At 37.1% G+C, this 18,390-nt stretch overlaps 1 protein-coding gene across 4 annotated transcripts in view; it reads right to left on the bottom strand.

The window, feature by feature from the left end:
• LOC148215113 (uncharacterized) overlaps positions 1 to 16,866 on the bottom strand; it is a 107,672-nt gene extending 90,806 nt beyond the window's left edge. For 3 of the 4 annotated variants that reach the window (XM_088144555.1, XM_088144560.1, XM_088144559.1), the window contains exons 1-2: positions 16,748 to 16,866; positions 16,029 to 16,229 (exon numbers count right to left, since the gene is read on the bottom strand). The gene's annotated coding sequence lies outside the window, so the exon portion shown is untranslated. The remainder of the gene's footprint in view (positions 1 to 16,028; positions 16,230 to 16,747) is intronic. The other variant, XM_088144556.1, reaches the window with a different exon arrangement.
• Positions 16,867 to 18,390: the final 1,524 nt, after the last annotated feature.

Raw genomic sequence — 18,390 nt, 5'->3', positions numbered from 1 at the left:
ACACCAGGATGATTTTTAAAAAATAAAAATACACATTCTTAGAACGTTTGCTTTTACATTTTGCTTTCACATGAGACATTTCTTCTGAACATTTGCCTCCAGAATGTTTTTCTTAGTCTCCAAACTCTAATCTCTTTTTCACAGGAGATATCACTGCCCCAATAATGTCATTTATGAAACTGCTTTCACTGAAGAGGTTGGAATATCTGCCATTCATTTTAGCTGAACCAAAATTTCAGTTCTTGTGAATATGAAAAGGTGTCATTATTTAAAAAGAAATTATAGAAATTTAATGCAGTATTCTACACCTTGAGATATACACAACAAGCCTCATAAATTAATACATATTATCCAGACATACCTTGAAGAGAATTCACTCTACCTTGCTAAACAGGGTCTAAGGGATGAGATATATATTTTGTATCCTAGACCAAAATACATCTTGAACAAAGGACTAAGAGGAAATTGGGCAAGATTCAATTTGTGGTTCATTCACCATAGGCTAAATATAAGAATACTTTTGTCTACTTAAAATCAACTGTGTTTTAAATGAATAACATTAATTAATTCAGGTATAATATGGCTTAATCATTCTCATGGCTACTTCTTTCACACCTTACCAGAAATTATACAACTATGCTTTTTATTTTTTGTAGTTTTTCAGATTGCAGAACTGAACAGGACCATAGAGGTCATATATTCCACCTCCAGCTCAATATAAACTCTACTATGCAGGATGCAATCACCGCATCTCTGACAGGTGGCAGCTCCCCCTTGTTTAAACATATCAGCAGACAACCTGCCACCTCCTAAAGCTATCATTTCACTCAGAACAGCTCTTAATATTTGGAAGCTAAAATGTGCTTCCCTACAATCTTAGTTCTAGTTCTGCCTTCTGGGGCAAAAAAAAAGAACAAGTCTGCTGCATTTTTTTAATGAAAACCTTTCAAATATTTTAAGAAAAGTGAAAGCTGTCTCTCTTCCCCAGAGCACCTAGCTGCACCTAGGTTACATAATAACAATGATTGCATTCTGCAACAGATGGAATTTCAGGCAGCCAAATACAATCTTACTATGGCTGTAAATTTACCAGACTTTGCTACTGCTATTTATGGCATGCGACTGCAATGGCAATATAGTGGTTCGTCTACTGGACTAGAACTCAGAAGCTGCAGGGTCAAATTCTCATTCAATCTTCTAGCTCACTGGTGATCCTAACCTATTTTTGTAAGAATGAGATAAGGAAAGAAACATCATTCATGAACTTTGCTTTCCAACAGATTCTGAGGTTCATACTGAAATGGATACAAGCCCAAAGAGTTGACCAGAGGTGACCTGAAAGCTGTGTCACTAGGACAGAAGACACTATGACATTAGGGTCAGAGGTTTGCCCAACCTCTAATGTGTTTTCTCTTCCACTACTTGCAAAGAAAGGATAACAACTGTATGGAATAATGGACCACTTCCTCTACACTGAAGCATCCTTCAATCACTGTGCTTTATGGAACTGGTATAATTTTTTATAGACCAAAAGCTGCACTTGGCTGTTGATGCCATGCCACAAATTGCAGGTTAAAAATTAAGAGTGATCCCATTTCTTTTATTTTAAATATAATCAAAAGTAAACATAGCCTATATGATTACTCTCTAGCATTTAATATAATTGTTCTTATGAATTTAATAATTTCCCCCTTTTTGCCATATTAACTATTACAACTTGGTTAAAAAACAAATGAAAGCCTCTGGTAGCCACCTGTAAGGCTTTCTTGGGCTGCAAGCAGCCCTAAGGCCTCATATTGTACATCTCTTCATTATGAGGATGGTAGGAATCATAGCCAAAGAATTATGGGGGCATAAAATTGAGAAAAGTTGACTATGTAAAACATTTGCAAGATGGTGCAAAACAACCAAATTAAGACAGGGAATATGGAGCATAACATGAAATTAATATAATCAACAAAAAGGAATAGCAAAAATGTGACCGTAAAATACTTCTCCATTAAATGAGTAATACTTCTATAAATTATACAGAAGCATTGCCAATTTTTGTTGGTGTTATATGTATTTATTATATGCATACAAAAGACATCATAAAAGTTATTTTAATCAATTGTTATTGTTATTGTTAATCAAATTATTTTATTGTTACAATAAAAATTCAACAGCCTATATCAGTCAAAAGTGGTATTCTATCTGCAATATGTGCATTTTTGTTCAAAGAACAGACAATTAAAAATGTACATATTTACAGAACTCCCCCAGAAGGGACAAAGGAAACCCCTCAAAAGTTCTCCCTCCTTTATGCTGCCCCCAGTGAGAACTGAAGTGCCATTGCTTTAGTCCTGCCATCTTCTAAGGACAGATAACTGCGTATTTCAGGATTGCCATTCCAGGGCTTGTGCTCAATTTTACATTCACGCATAAGCACATTTAAATTCCATTCAGGATTTTAAAAAGCATCATAATCTCCAAAAGTCAGGGCTTTCAAAATCTTCCTTCTGCTCACTGCATTTAATGTCAGTTAATTGCATTTAATGTCAGAGTAAGCACTGAGTATCAATATATTTCATTTCTGAAATAACCACCATTGTTTTTCATTTCTCATTAAAATGCACAAGGACAAAGGACACAAATCCTGAGAAAATATTTGGCAGATCTTTTCCTTCAAAATGTGACTGACTATAGGCAATGCATCTGAATAAATTTTCCTTTGAAGAAACACATTTGCAACACACACACACACAGCTTCTCTGGTAATCACTCAATATATCATTCCACAAGAGTCACGTGAAATCTTACGTCCACTCAATCTACATCAATAATACTTCAAGTTGCTAGTAAAGGAACTGCTAAGATATCCCCTGCAGATGAGTGACAAAGGTCTGTCTGTTATAAAATGCAGTTAATAACAAGGTGTGCATCTTGTTTGTTTATTCCTAAGGAGCAATGTTTATCATGGCTGTCAGGGATTATAAAAATATTTCCATGCCTTGAGACAGCTTGATGGTATGGCGTGTAACTCAACATGTAGGCAAATATGCAGGTGGAACACTGAAATAAACAAAAGTCTTCAGTAAGAAGCTTAATTAATGATTTCCAAGGAAGACAGAGAAAGTAAGTTAAAGCTAGGAAGGGAGTGCAAAGCACGAGACAGGACATTTCTATGAGCATAAAGATACACATATTTGTGCCTGCTCCTACAGAGTATTTCATCCAGCATACAACAGGAATGAGCATTTTACCTGTTTTATGCTGTACAGATATATGTTGCCAGCCTTCTTGGTTGCATCTAGCCTTTATTATACCAAAAATTCTCAAAAATATGTAGTTGATGAACATAAATAAGCAGCATATTGAATACCATATGTAGGCACCATGATGACTGATAGATACATAGACAGACAGACAAATTTTAGTTTGCTTATTCAACTGCTATAACTTCTACATTTGCAGAATCTGATGATTCAGGATATTAATGTTTTCAGGTTATTCATTTTTTAAAACAAGGATAAACAACCTGAGGTGTCAGGGCTACATGGGGGTCTCTAGACATCTTTCAAAAATTGCCCCAGAATTAATTTAACATGGCAAATTAAGTAAAACTATTACATACATTGAGTACACATACTGATTGTATTTCATTCATTAGTGTCATTTCAGTAAGATTTGGAGTTAATTTAAAAATAGTTTTTTACCTGACCCAGACCATTTGGACATGCTCACTTTTATATGTCTGGCATTTCACTTAACGCTAAGTGTGACCCTCAGATCACAAAAATTTGAACACATATTTAAAAAATAGGTATTTCAAATGGGGAATGTGAATCAATTATTCATCAAATTGGTCTGATATAATCTGACATTAATAAGAATAAATTATGGCTGCAGTTGGAAAGACAATATGGTCCCATAGATACAGTTAAGTTGTGATCTGGATTTAGTATATTTCATGGATCAGTTTATGTTTTTAGTCCCAGCATCCTCATGTATATGTGCTACACAGGATTAGTGGTCTACCTCACAGGGTAGTTGTGATTACAAGTCAAAGATGGATGATAGAGATGCTAACTATAAAAGAGTCATCTTTTCAGGGCACTTTTTCTTTTCTTTTTTTTTTTTTACTGTGACCAAATCTCATGAATGCCATGAAATATGTCAAAGATATTGCTTATTACATCTTGGAAAATCTGTGATACACTTAAAGTGCAGTTCCATCACCAGGAGCAAAAACATTCTGAAGATGCAAGTACATCAGGATACAAGCTGACAAATGTCCCCTAAAACAGCACAGCACTGCTACAGGTACTGGGGTGAATCTCATTACTCATGAATGATGAGTGGCAGCAAGCAGCAAAACGTCTTGAGGTTGCATTTAGTCTGATGACTGGCCTTTTATCAAAGGATGTGTGAAAAAACTGTCTCACTATACAAAATTATAACAATTGTTATCAGTGTCTAAGCTTGCTTAAAGCAAAGAAAGGCTAGATATGGCTGGAACATGGATTTTAATAAAAATAGAAAGAATCTCTGACATATGCAAAATTACTTTCCACATCCAGTAGTAAACACATGCAGAATTAGGAGAAAGGCTTCCACGATTCCTGGCACTGGCCCCAACACTTCTATATTTGGAAAATAAGTACTGGAGAGTGGTTTTAATAACTGCACATTAATTAGAAGGATCCTCTCAACTGTTGATGGCCAGTCCCCTGGTTGTTTTCATTTGCCCCATCATTATGGCTTGAAGGAAAATTATTAGCTCAGAATAGGGCTGGTTCTCTAAATATGTGAAATATCATTATTTCATTTGTGAAACTGGCTGGAACTGCTATTTTGCTTTGCATCCATTTTGTAAGACCTGGGGAAGGAGAGTAGATTGGATTTAGTTTTCAGTCACTGTTTGATTTTAGAGTCATGTTCTCTTAATGTTGTCTATCTGCGTTTTCACTGAATTGTAAACTAATATAGATAACTGAAAAAATGATATATGAACATATCAATTACTACAGTTATTTTTACTTATTATTTAGTTCAAGAAATGCAAATCTTTAATGCAGTACTTACACAGGAAATAATGAAACTTAAAGGGTATGATGTTAACATATTTCCTGAAACACATTATTTAACGTGCATTTTAATATTTGGATACACTCTTCTACACATTAGCAAATGCAGAGCAAAACACAAACACCTTTTGCTGTATTAACCCCTTGTGTAGATGTGTCCTTAGAGGGGACTGTTGCTACTACCTGACTGTTGCTAAGCACTATACGAAGTACAGTAAAATAGGTAGCATTTGCTCAGGTGCCGAATCTATGATGCAACTAGCCTTTATAAAGCTTTGTTAAGAGCACCAAATTTTATTGACCAGGAACAGAACAATCAAGGAAATATTTTCCTCCTTTCACTGTAGAACAGAACTATGTGTTGCAAAACAAATCTTCTGTTTATCTGTAATAAGAATGGGGAAGGACTAGTAAAGATGGGGAAGGACAATTGTAAGAAAGAATCACCGGGTGGTTAGGAAAGGTTTAACTTACCTTACCACTCTTAAATATTCATACTAGGACTGTGCACGTTAAAGTAAAATTGATTATTCTTAGGAATGGACAATGATTTAATTTGTGCCTTCTTCCCAATTCTGAATTTGCTCCATAAAATTACCAACCAAACTACTGAAATTTTAAAATTTTGTTTTTATTAACTGTCAGAAATAAGTATTCAAGGGAAAATACATGATTATTACATGTATACATACACCCACACTACAGCTTGTCTACCACCATTTTAAAAACATGCTGTCCCATCCCAAGACATCTATCCTTTCTGAAAAATGTAACTGGATATCAAACTATGGGACAAAGATAGCAAGGGCACCATGTTCCCAGGAAATAGTTATGAAAACTAGTTCTTGGAACTTCAATTTTTCCATATTTTACTTCTTCAAATTAGTAAATTTTTAACAACTTGCTTACACATAGAAAATATAGTTAATCAGTATGTCAAAAACATCTCATGTAAGCAAGAATGCACAGGGTACTCATCCTATTTAACTAACAGTCCTTATACATGACCCAATTTTCATTCAGTTTCTATTCTATATTTCCTCACAAACCACTTGAAGCTGACCTCTGATCATCTTCACTTCTGCTGGTCTAGTAATGCTGAGAACAGGCAGGAATCACCATGCACAAATCAGTTTGCTTTCTGGTACAAAATACAGGATTCAAACATTGTGCTGGCCCCTGGCCTGCTATAGTTCCTGGTGTAACAAAAATCCCTTCATGCTACACTGCACACAAAAGCAAAAGAAAATCAACTGTTAATACTTTCCCATGCACAGTCAATGTCTGGCCATTGTCAGGAAGGTAGGCAAACAAGGCATTTGATACAGGGAGAAGCAAACATGGTATGAACATGGCATTCCTTCTGTTGCTATTAAAGAGTTTCTTTTTTTGCAACCAGGCATTTTTCATAAAGTGGAAAGTATTTGTAGTATACAGCTTCTAAGGGACTAGAGGAGTCTACCTTTGCTTTAGTTACAAATTACCAGTAATAAGCCACAAAAGAACCTGCTCAGCCCTGAAAAAGAGCTATCACTTTGTGGAGGTGCACAACCATAGCACATCCAAGAATAGTGTGAACAGTGTATTTGGAGGAATCCATTCAGTCCATCCAGTCCAAAGGATGCATGCTTAGTGAAAGAAGTCAGGTTTGGAAGGACTAATTCAGAAGAATGTGTCCAATGCAGGAGTGTTGGACAAGCAGTGCTTAAAACATTCAGGAAAACTTCTAAGTTGTTGACAAAATCAACTTTTTTTTTTTATCCTATGAATAACATCAGATTTCTTAACTTCCTTTGGTTTAAACTGTTCCTCTTAATCAAGGACAGAATTATCAATATCAATAAATGTCTCTTTTTAGATGAATAAAATTTAAATGAATATTGAAGTCATGACTGCTAGGTAGCATTAAGCAAAATTGGTTTCCATTGGTTCCTGTACTCAACTGTTGAAGAGTTTTGTTAAGAGAACTTTAATTAATAACATTTAATCATCTGGAAATTTAATTATATTCATGCTATGAGCACATGGATTTGGATATATAGCATCAGAAATGCTTACCTAAACAAATATAACTGTTTAAAACTGAAGTGCATTGTGAAGGCGGCTTTTTCACTGTTGCTTCCCAGTTGGGGAATAAAACTGGAATAACACAGGGGCTTTCCTAATGTTACAGTCCTTTCAATATCAGTTTATTCTTCAAGAATACTGTATCTTTTAGTGCTATCATTTACTCTTATTAATTTACATGTTATACTGCATTTAGTTTTATATTTTTAAACCTGTAGTTATTACTTTTATGATGTAAACAGTTTATTGTTAGCTGTTCAGAGAAAGTTCTTAATGTGAGATATAACAGTGGTTTTATGTATGTATGTATGTATGTATGTATGTATGTATTCAGATTTCTACCGAATACTTTACAGTAACTAAACACTCTATGGGTTAATTCGTGTACTATCTCTGCATACATGCACTCAAAGGATCAGCTCCATTGTGAGACCATGAAATACAGCATTACCTGACAAAACTCAGTCATTTTTTTCACTTTGTGTCAAACAAATCATAAACTGAAGGCCTGGACTATTCAAACTAAGTAGGCAATCTCAGCATGTACATATTGGAACTGCAGAATATTTGTCTTAAAGCAAGCATAGATCAGTGTCATTAGGTTTGGATGCAACAGTACTGTCATCCGAATTGTGTTGAGAAGCTGGTTCTATAGTGACTCAAAGAAGATGACTACCGTATGAGTAAATAATACACTATTTCCTGCAGTTCTAACTTTACAAGACAAATACTGGATTGACCACTTGTTGATTAACTCTGAGAACTGATAAAACACACATTATAGGCCAACATAATATTGTTTCAAGCAGAGGTTACTTGATTTTGTTTACATAAGCGAAGCTGTTAATTAATGAGATAGAAATAGCAATCATATGTTAAAATACTGAATCATGTCTGGGCTTATTTCATTGCTTTCTTGTTTTTAATTTGCTTTAGAAAAAATAATACAGGAAATATTATAAATGGCATTGTGGACTAGTCTATGGTAGATTATTAAGTCTGATAGATTTTGTGCATCATTCAAAGGAAGGAAGGAAAGAAGAAAACATGTGATTCAGAAATAGTGCTTATTTATTATGCAAATTTAGATGGTACTGTGGGACTACCATTCAACAGCTAGGCCATTGATCAACAATGTACCAGAAGTTTCCCCATGCTGTTTCTACATGAAACTGGGACAACTGATCTGGAGCTTTGGAGCTTTGGAGCCACATGTAATCAGTATGCCAATGACATCCAGCTCTATCGCTTCTTAGTATCTAGTTCCAAGGAATCACTAGCCTTAAACATTGTCTGATAATGGAATAGGTAAGAGAAAATTATGAGAGCCAGTTTGGTGTAGTGGTTAAGGCATCAGGCTAGAAACTGGGAGACCGTGAGTTCTAGTCCCACCTAGGCACAAAGCCAGCTGGGTGACCTTGGGCCAGTCACTTTCTCTCAGACCTAGGAAGGGGACAATGGCAAACCACTTCTGAAAAACCTTGCCAAGAAAACTGCACGGACTTATCCAGGCAGTCTCTGAGAACCAGACACAATGGAATGGATAAAACAAAAGAGAGAATTACCTGAAATTAAATTCATACAAAATGGGCATGCTGTTAGTAATTCTGGGGAGACTGTTGACTAAATAGAAAACCAGACATAAGGATTGAGGTTCAGCCAGTTTTTGATAGGGTTACACTCCCCATGAAAAAGTAGATTCTCATTACTGGAATGCCTCTTTGATCCTCAATTATCACTGAATTCACAGCTAATTAACTGTGGTAAGGAGCACCTTTGCACAATTACTGGTGGATTAGCTGCATCACTTTTCAACTGGGTTAGGTGATGGTTACCCATGTCTTTGTTGTTACATCTCATCTTGATTATTGCAACATGCTCTACATGGGGCTATCCATGAAAAATGTCCAGAAGCTGCAGTTAGTGCAAAATGCAGCAACAAGACTGCTAAGTGGCACAAGGTATAGGCATCACATGATGCCTGTAAAGAAAGATATACACTGGTTGCTTATTTGCTTAAGGGCACAATTTAAGATGTTACTGTTGGCTTTAAAAGCCAAACTGCTAACATTGGCAGAAATGCCCTCCTGAAGATGCCCTGGTTGTTACATTCATTTCTGTCCTGTGAGAGAGGGCATTATCCTGCATTGCTTCCAACTATTGAATATACCACCTCTGGAGTTGCCTTTGGCTTCCACTCTCAGTGTTTAGGAAAATCTGCAAAGATACATCTCTTTTACCAGGCTATTCATAAAAAGACAATTTTATTATTTCTATTACTGCTAAGTTTAATCTGTATTGTTAATAGTGTTAAAATAGACTCAGTGTTTGTTTTAAAATTTGTATAAATTAATAAAATAAATAATAATCTACCATACAAAAAAAAAAAACCCAATGGCCTGTATATTGTTGAACACTAGTACATATTAAGCAATAAGAGCTGACAACAAATTAATTTTTTTATATGTAACAATTCAGTACAGGGCAACTAAATAATACTATGTGGATTGATAACATACATATTTTATACACAAATACACATACTGAATGACAGTATTTGCCTCTATCTTGAAAAATAGGTCTGTAACGAAGAAGGAAAGAGTTAATCTTGTACTACTAAATTGCCTCAGGTTACACCTCAAGTCAGAAAAATGCTTGTGGCTTCTAGGACCTAACCCTCATCCACTAGAACATACTGTCTCTCCAACAGGCCCGGTGAAGCAGAAAACAAGAACGCTGTGTTAGCAGAGATGCTTAAGTACATCTGTCCACACTGTGCAGCAAACAACACCAACAACAACATTTTTTTGTATATGTGTATGCACATTCATAAACAGAAATATCTAGAGCAAATAGGATACAAGTAAAATAACTTGTGGTCTATCCATTTCTGATAAGTTTTGCAGCAGATGACTATTCTACACAGTGTAACAATGTTTGTGGCTTGAATGTCTGCTAGACAGGAACTATGTTGGTGGAGCAGTCTGGAAAAAAAAAAAACCAAACCTTGTTGACTGTTAACTCTAGTCTGCCCAGAATCTTACCCAGAGAAATGCAGATGAACCTCTGAAAAACATTAGGCAAATGACCAATTTTTTAAAGATCGTACTCAATTTATCTATTTATTACATTTATATCCTGATATAACCTGATGACTCTTGGCAGCAAGCATTGTATGTTTAGCTTCTCTGTTTTTCTGTTTTATTTCCAATTATAAAATTGCCACATAAGCCGAATGACAATCACATGAAGATACTTTGTTAGTTTGCCTTTTCCTCTAGGATGCTGCCTGTAATCTGTATGACAAGTTACAGCATGTTAGACAATCATCTACAAACTAGTATTTTCACGATTCAGCATGTTAGGCAGTCTTCTACAAACTAGTATTTTCCAGATGTGCTGATCTGAAATTTCCCTCATCCCAAGCAGTAAAGCCCATATTGGCTGAGAGCGATAGGGATTATAGAAATTATGGTTATCTGGAGGCCACCAAGTTGGAGAAAGCCACTATATGACATACACTTCATTCTAACAATCTGGACTACAATTTGTTGAAGAGCTTGTATAGTTAGTTAAGGCAATATCCCATTTCAAGTCAACTTGCAGCCACAGACACTCACCAGATGACTCTGAGCCAGTCATTCTCCCTTAGCTGAACCTAACCTATGTTGTGATGGTGCTGGAGGAATGGGAGGGGGAAATGCTATCTAGACTGCCTTTTGCTTCTGAATGAAAGACAGGATATAAATCAAATAAAACGAAACAGAAGTACTTGTTCTAGTTCAGCTCACTAACCAGTGAATTTACTATTTTTAAAGTGAAGACCTAATCAGAACAATCACTTTGAAAGAGTAAAGAGGCACAAAATCTAGTACAAGTGTTTCCTTTCAAATCTATCACTTTTACGGAAACAGCAGTACCATGTCTTTCTGAAGGTGAACTTTAGCTTTCAAATGGTGCCATTTTATGGCCTTGCTAACTCCAACTTACTAAAGGTAGTCCCCAGGTTAAGAACACCCAGTTTACAAGTTAACAATAATACTGTTTCAGTTTACATACAAATTTGACTTAAGGACAGACCTTAGGAATGGAACTCGTTCTTAAACTGGGGACTACGGTGTTTCTTTCCTGTGTTAGAGAGACTATCACCCCATTTTTCTTCTCCTCTTAACACTTCTTGGCAGCATTTATTTTCAGTCTGCTACCAAGGGGCCAATTAGTACATCACTGTTGTTGAGCTTTGTGATTTACCTAATAGGAACCAGACTAGAATTAAATAGGGCATCAAAGAGCCATGAGCAGGTACCAACATTACAGGCTACATTCAAACAGGTGGAGATTCTTAATGGGAAGCAGTGTGAACAATAATATGTGACATGGACTTATCTAAGAAGCTTTTTAATAAAAGAAAACATTTAATAATGCTAAAAGAAACAAAGTTGTGAGATGTTTCATCAGGATTAAATCAGTTTCAGATCAATATCAATTCTGTTTTTAATTTTAGGTATACAGTATATGTTTACTTGGAAAACAGAAATAATGTTATGGATCATATTGGCTGAGAATTGTAGCCCTTAGACATCTGGAGGTGATAAAATATCAAAAAAGTTGTTAGAAGTAAAATATCTTGATCCGCTTGATCAGAATTGGGAGAAAACAGCATTTCTGGAAATGTGTGTGTGTGTGCATGTTTGTGTTTGCATGTGTATATGCTACATATAAACTAACAGCTCTTACAGCACCAAGTTCTTTCTCTTCTACTGCATGATATGGAATTGTACTTTGATTAGCAGAAGTGGAAATGTCAATTATCTCTATGTTTAATCTACGCTACTGAATATGACATAACCTTGCAGTTGAGGAATGAACAAATAACAATTGTTTACGCACTACTGTGCAATTATTTTAAATAGTTATTTTCACATTAAGGCTATAATATTAAAAGAATAAAAAGAATGGAATTCAAAGTACCAATATTCACAGTGCTAAAATGGTGCTGATTTGAAGGACACATGTTTTAATCACTTTTTAGATGAACAATAAAATGTCTTTTTAAGTAAGCACAATTGTAAATATTTCAATTATACTTGAAAATAGAAATTAAAAGTTTTTCTAGCACAAATTAAAATGTTAAAATTATTAAAATATAAGATTAACAGGAAAAATAGTGAAAGAGAATACCAATACCTCACTGTACATGTCAAAACAATGTTTAAGAAAATGGAAAATCTGCTTTAAAAAATCCATATCTGTGGTAATTGTGGGGAATGGAATGAGAAACAAAGGATTTTTGGTCTATCTATTGTTATCCATTGCAGTAAAAGGAGCAAAAAAGGAGAGTCAGAAGACTGTTCCTATCCTTATTTGCAAAAGCATGACAACAGCAATATTTCCATGAAATAAAAGATTCCCTCAATTCAAGCTCAACTCCTGATGACTACATTTCCTGACAGCAATACAGAACATATTACCCAGCATCTTCTTCTGACATTTTTCAACTTACCTATCTAACCTACAATCCAGGGGTTTCCTGGTGGTGTTCTATTCAGGAACTAACCAGATATGATCCTGCTTAGCTTTTTTGGGAATTACCCAAAGTCAGCTACATGCTGCAACCTGCAGTGTTTCCATAGGGGCAGTCTGGGAGAATCAAGCTTTCTTATTTTAGGATTTCCATAAATCAGAAAGTTACAATCTAACCCAGCTCTAAAGATGTCATGTAAGTAGCTGCAGTTGCTATTCCATTCATAGTCTTCCCTATGGACATGGTTTTGATGCTCAGGTTCCTTCCTCCCTCCCTCCTCCCTTCCTTCCTTTCTTTCTCCTTCAAGTCAGTGTTGACCCCTGGTGACTGCCTGGACAGTCCCTGCAGTTTTCTTGGCAAGATTTCAGAAGTAGTTTGCAACTCCCTGCTTCCTAGGGCCGAGAGTGAATGACTGGCCCAAGGTCACCCAGCTAACTTTGTGCTAAGTCAGAACTAGAACTCAAGGTCTCCTGATTTCTAGCCTGGTGCCTTAACCATTACACCAAGCTGGCTCTCTATTTCTAATGAATAAAAAAGTTATACATAAACAGTTCTCCATTTTGGCTTTCTTTTTGTAAAATAAATGATGACATGGTGTAATATGTCATGTGTTGTTGTTCATCTGAGGTTGTATTTACCTACTTTTGAGAACTGCTAAGGACCAGATGATTTTTATTATGTCCTGATATGTAAAACCATAGAACTCAAAGAGGGTGTACTTTCTTTTTCACACAACTGTATTCTACCAGATTCTAGTTTTATGTAAGAAATTCGGGGACCAAAAATTACATTGCACTACAAGAAGAAAGCATATGCATACAAGATATACCAATACTCAATATTCCACATTATTTTACTGAGTTACAGAAGTTACGTCTATCTACCATGTACATGAATACATTTTTATATTTTTCTAATGTATTTATGTCAAATGTCACCATCACAATATAGTTTTAATATATTGGGGGATGAAGTATATACCTATTGTTAAAAGCAGAAGAAAAAGAAGCTACTCTAACATTAGCACCTACATTAATTTATCTTATTAATATGCTCTGTCTCATGGGAGAAGTATACTTTTGGAAAGTATACATCCAAAATTTATGTCATGAAATATTTTGTATTTTGTGATTGCTTATTATGACACATATCATATCTCTAAGAAACACTTAAAATGAGATGCACATTTAATTGTATTATCAATATGAGAAAAGAGTACACAATTACCAGAGAAAATGCAACAATATCTAGAAATGTTATGGGCAACAATAGGCTGCTAATGCAAGAGGCAGAGATTGAAGATCATTGCCTTTTCATTACATTATTTATGCTACAGCTTCTTCTGAAGTCTTCATTCACTTTCTATAAGCAGTATCTTCCCAGTTCTCTTCATTATTTAAATGTATCAATCCCTTTTCACAAACAGAAAGGCACAGTAGTCTCACTCTTATTGTCAACAAGTGACAAATTATCCTCTTTTATGTCAACATTTATCTTGTAATAATAATGGTCATGAACTTAACTAAGCCTATTCTGGAGTTGCCTACTCATTCTATATACAAACTCCCTTTATGTCTTTCCTTCTTCATAATGTATAATTTTGCTGAGCATATTTTCACCTATGTAATTTCACCTACACTTCTTCAAATAAATAGTTGAAGCTTCTTGGTGAATGTGTATCTGTACAATGAAAAATGTACAACTTTACATGTAATAGCACAGACAAATGTGCAGTTTTGTTGCCATAAAGCATCATATTTAAGGCCACTCTGTAGTGCAAGCAAATCAACCTTTGCAGATCTTCTATCCAGGTAAGCTGTTGCCTTCTCCTCTCTCTATTGTTGATCCATTTCCCCTAAAATGCACTCCTTCAAATACTCCAAGTTTATTATACTGTGCTTAGATATAGGTACATGATAAATAAATTTATCATCACTATTATTCATAACTCTGCCTTACCCCACTTCAGGATGTTATTGATCACAACTATATTGTAAAGTTTCCTAAAACATGTGGGCTACATCTAATAATACAAATACCATTGTACCAAAGAAAGTGTACATGTGGAAGGAACACTGAGAGGGAAGCTGGACATGATTTCTGCTTTGCACTTTGCAAAAACAGAAAGAGCCTCCATTTTCCTTGCTAGACTAAGGAGGGTCTTGGGGCAATTTAATCTCCCTCCCCCTCTCTCGCATCCTACTTAGATTCTTTAACTCACACGATGTTCTCCTTCAGAAAACTGGGAAAGCATGCTCTCCCCCCTCCCCCCTTTCTTTCTCTCAGTGTGCTTCTGTATGGCTCATGTTGTGTTAGGCTGATGAACATCTGTACCATTCAAGACTTTTTATACATTTCCAAATTCTTGTTATTTGTCCCAAAATAAAGCATAGTGATGGTATGTGATAAAAGCAAAGGGACCTTAGGGAATTCACCTCCAGCTTCAGTTAAATCTTATCACTATTTTAAATGGACTGAAAATTCATAAAAAACAAGAGTGAAACCATTTATTTTTTAGGGAGTGGCAATGCCCTTTTAGCTTTTTAAAGACTACCTTAAAAGCACAGAGTTATATCCACAAAAGCATCAGTATGAATAAACAGTTTTCTTATACTATGGCCATAACATTTGGGAAGCAGTTTAGTAAATTATAAATAGCATCATTTCCTAAATAAATCTTGCTTATCTCCTAAATTCATAATATAATTGTCCTTTCCCTCCTCTTCCACAAAATAAAGCTTCCTTGCAAATTTATTTATGTTTCCACTACATTCAAAAACACACAATCTGGATGTAACAATGACAAAAGATTCATGGTCTCCTTTTTCCTGGCATCTCGTTATTTTTTCTTTCTTCTTTTTTTTTTTTAACATATGTACAATTAGAGAGGCGGGTGAAAAATTCCAATTTCTCCTCCCACCTCATTCTCAGTATTAATCGCCTGGTAAAGCTTCAAAAAGACACAGCAGACAAGACAAGAAGCTAACAGGTGGGGGGGGGGGATGTAATAAAAAAAAGCTTTGTGTCCTTTATACGAGCGATGTACTTGAGCTATACTCCTTCCTCTTTTTATTAGAGACAGTGAATGTGCTTTCTGAAATACGATTTTAAACACATTAACGAAAAACCATGACAAGTTGGAGCTTCCCAAGAATATAAAAATAAAACAGCGATACCACGAAGCAATTTCCATGGGTGGGCGTGATCCTTTATTCTTTAAAACGCACACACAAGGGAAACTGAGGCACGGATGGCTGGGATCGCCACCCCTACTGGGAAAAGTTTCGGACTGCCTCCTCCCTTGCTGTCCCCCCGCCCCGTCCTCGTTCAACCCTCCTTCCCTGCCCCGACACTCCAGTCAGAGCGCTCACGCCTTGGTGCATCTCCAAGCGTTCAGCAGCAGAGGCAAGCAACAGCAGCGCCCGCGGCGGCGGCGGCGGCGGCGGAGCTGGGCTGGGTCTTGTCTAAAGAAGCCACGCGCGCCCAGAGCCGAGAGGGCTGTTGCTCGCGATGCAATCACTGCGGCGGCTCCTTTAGCGGGCCAGCCCAGCAGCCTCGTCCTCCGTCTGGAGCTGTGAACGAACACCAAAAAATAAAAAAATAAAAAAAAGCGGGGTGGGAGCGGGGGGAAGAGGGAGAACCTTTAAGCGCAGAAGCCGTGAGGCGGGAGCCTGGCGCTTTTCCGCGCTCCCCATTCCCCCCAGCAGTCCCCCGCACCCTTTATTTTCCTCTTGGGCTTAGCCAAAAGACGCGGCAAGGGAGGAGGCGGGGAATGGGGCGAGAGGAGCGCAACTGCAAGTAATAAACAGCACCAACCCAAAGCTACTTCTACCATATCCAGACGAGCGCGCAAGGAGGGAAGAGGGCCACGCAATCCCGGGCTCCCTTCCGAGAGACTTGGAAGTGACCAGCCGCCTGCCACTCTCCCCCAAGCCAGTCCTAGAATGAGTGTGCCCCCACCCCCACCCCTCTCTCCATGCCAAGCATGGAGAGCTCAAGGCTGCCTGCAAAGAAGCCCAGCTTGTGCTTGTGTCTGTTGTGGCTGCTGCTCCTGTTGCCACCGAAGGAAAAATTGTAGCCTCTCTCTTACCTTTTCCTCTTTCTCTCACACAATCTTTCTCTTTTCCCTCTCCCTCTCTCCCTCTCCCTCTCTCTTTTTTTAAATTGTGTGTTATGAGGAGAATTTCTGGAGAATCATTCCGCCAAGGCGAATGAGGGGGGTGGGAAGTGAAGAGAAATAAACAGAAAAGGCAACCGAGACCCTTTCCCCGCAGTCCCCTGGTCTCCTGGTACCAAGACACTAGGACAACATCAAAGCAACTTAGGGGGAATACTTTAAGGTCCTATTGTCTGCTCCAGTCTGCTCTCTGTTTTCTTCTGCCTCCCCCTCTCGCTGCCGTAAGACTTGGTATGGCCCAGGCATTCATGCCAAGTAGCTTTCACACATGGAAGCTTGTCTCAAGCAATTGCTGACAAGCCACAAACAAGACGTTCTCCCTCCTTTCTCCCTCCTCCCTCCCCCTCCGCCTTTCTTCAAAATGCAAACTAAAACTCCAGTGACAGGCAGGCTTGGCCTACGCCCCCCCCCCTTTTTACGCGCATACAGATACACATACAGTACTCAGCTCACTGCTGTACTGGTGGAGTTAAGAGACAGGAAAAAGCCCAGGCTGAGTTGGGGGCAGGGAGAGAGATGTCTGCCTATGTCCCAGTAAAATGGCAGAGAGAGGGAGAGAGAGAGAGAAGCTATGCACACAACATTGCAAAGCATTTTCTTTATTCAGTTGTGATGGGGGAGAGAGATTAAAGAATGAGCAACTGGGGCAGGGATGAAGAAAAGAAATCAAACTCTTGCACCGTATTGTGGATATGAAGGAGTAACATTTGCAAAATTTGTGTTTGAACCTCACTAGAACAAAAGTGTGTGTGTGTGTGCATACTGTACATTTTATATATGCATACATGTTCAGAAAAAGAGAGACGAACAATAGGATAATATGCATCATCCATGTTAGCCTTCAATATTTTAGACATCCACAATATTCAGAAATTTCCCTTGCATATCCACAAATATTTTTACATTATGCCAATGTACAAAATATACTATGGTTCTGACTTCATTTACATGTCTTCACATGAACCTTGTGAGATATAGGTGCAATATTAAGAAACAGTGATTTAGAGAAAGCCGTCCAATGAACTTTAGAGGCAAGAAGAGACCTGAACAAGAGTCACATACAGTACATTGATCCTGAAGCTACACATTATGCAACACAAGCTCCTACACAAACTTTCAACTGTTCACATTACATTGTTCTAATGAAAGGAAGTCATACAAGAGAAGGAGGTCACTCAAGGTCATGTACAACACTAGTAGTAGAAATGAGGAACAGGAAGAACCAGTGTAGAATTGGATTGAAACTAAGCATACAGAATTCAAATATCCTGATATAATCCAGATCACACCTAATCTGTCTCACAGAACTGCTGTGATGGGGGAAAAAAAAGGGAAGAACCATGTATAGTGTTCCAAGCTCTTTGGAAGAAGAAGATGGCAGGTGGATAAAAATGCAGTAAAATTTATGAAGGTACATGGAGAAAAAGGATTTTATTTAAAATATTGTGCTTCCTTAATTGAGCCCTATGGGATTTCTAGGAAAAGAGAGAAATACAAATTATGCACCATGAAATTAAGAACTATAGTCAATGGTTACACTCATATAGGAAAGAATG

This window comes from Python bivittatus, unplaced genomic scaffold (genome assembly GCF_059951505.1).
Source record: "Python bivittatus isolate LINGU-HERP-01145 unplaced genomic scaffold, Pbiv_v1 ctg000350_np1212, whole genome shotgun sequence".
NCBI classification, from domain to species: domain Eukaryota; kingdom Metazoa; phylum Chordata; class Lepidosauria; order Squamata; family Pythonidae; genus Python; species Python bivittatus.
Note: the sequence above shows the minus strand (reverse complement) of the source record. Positions and strands in the feature narration are given on the sequence as shown.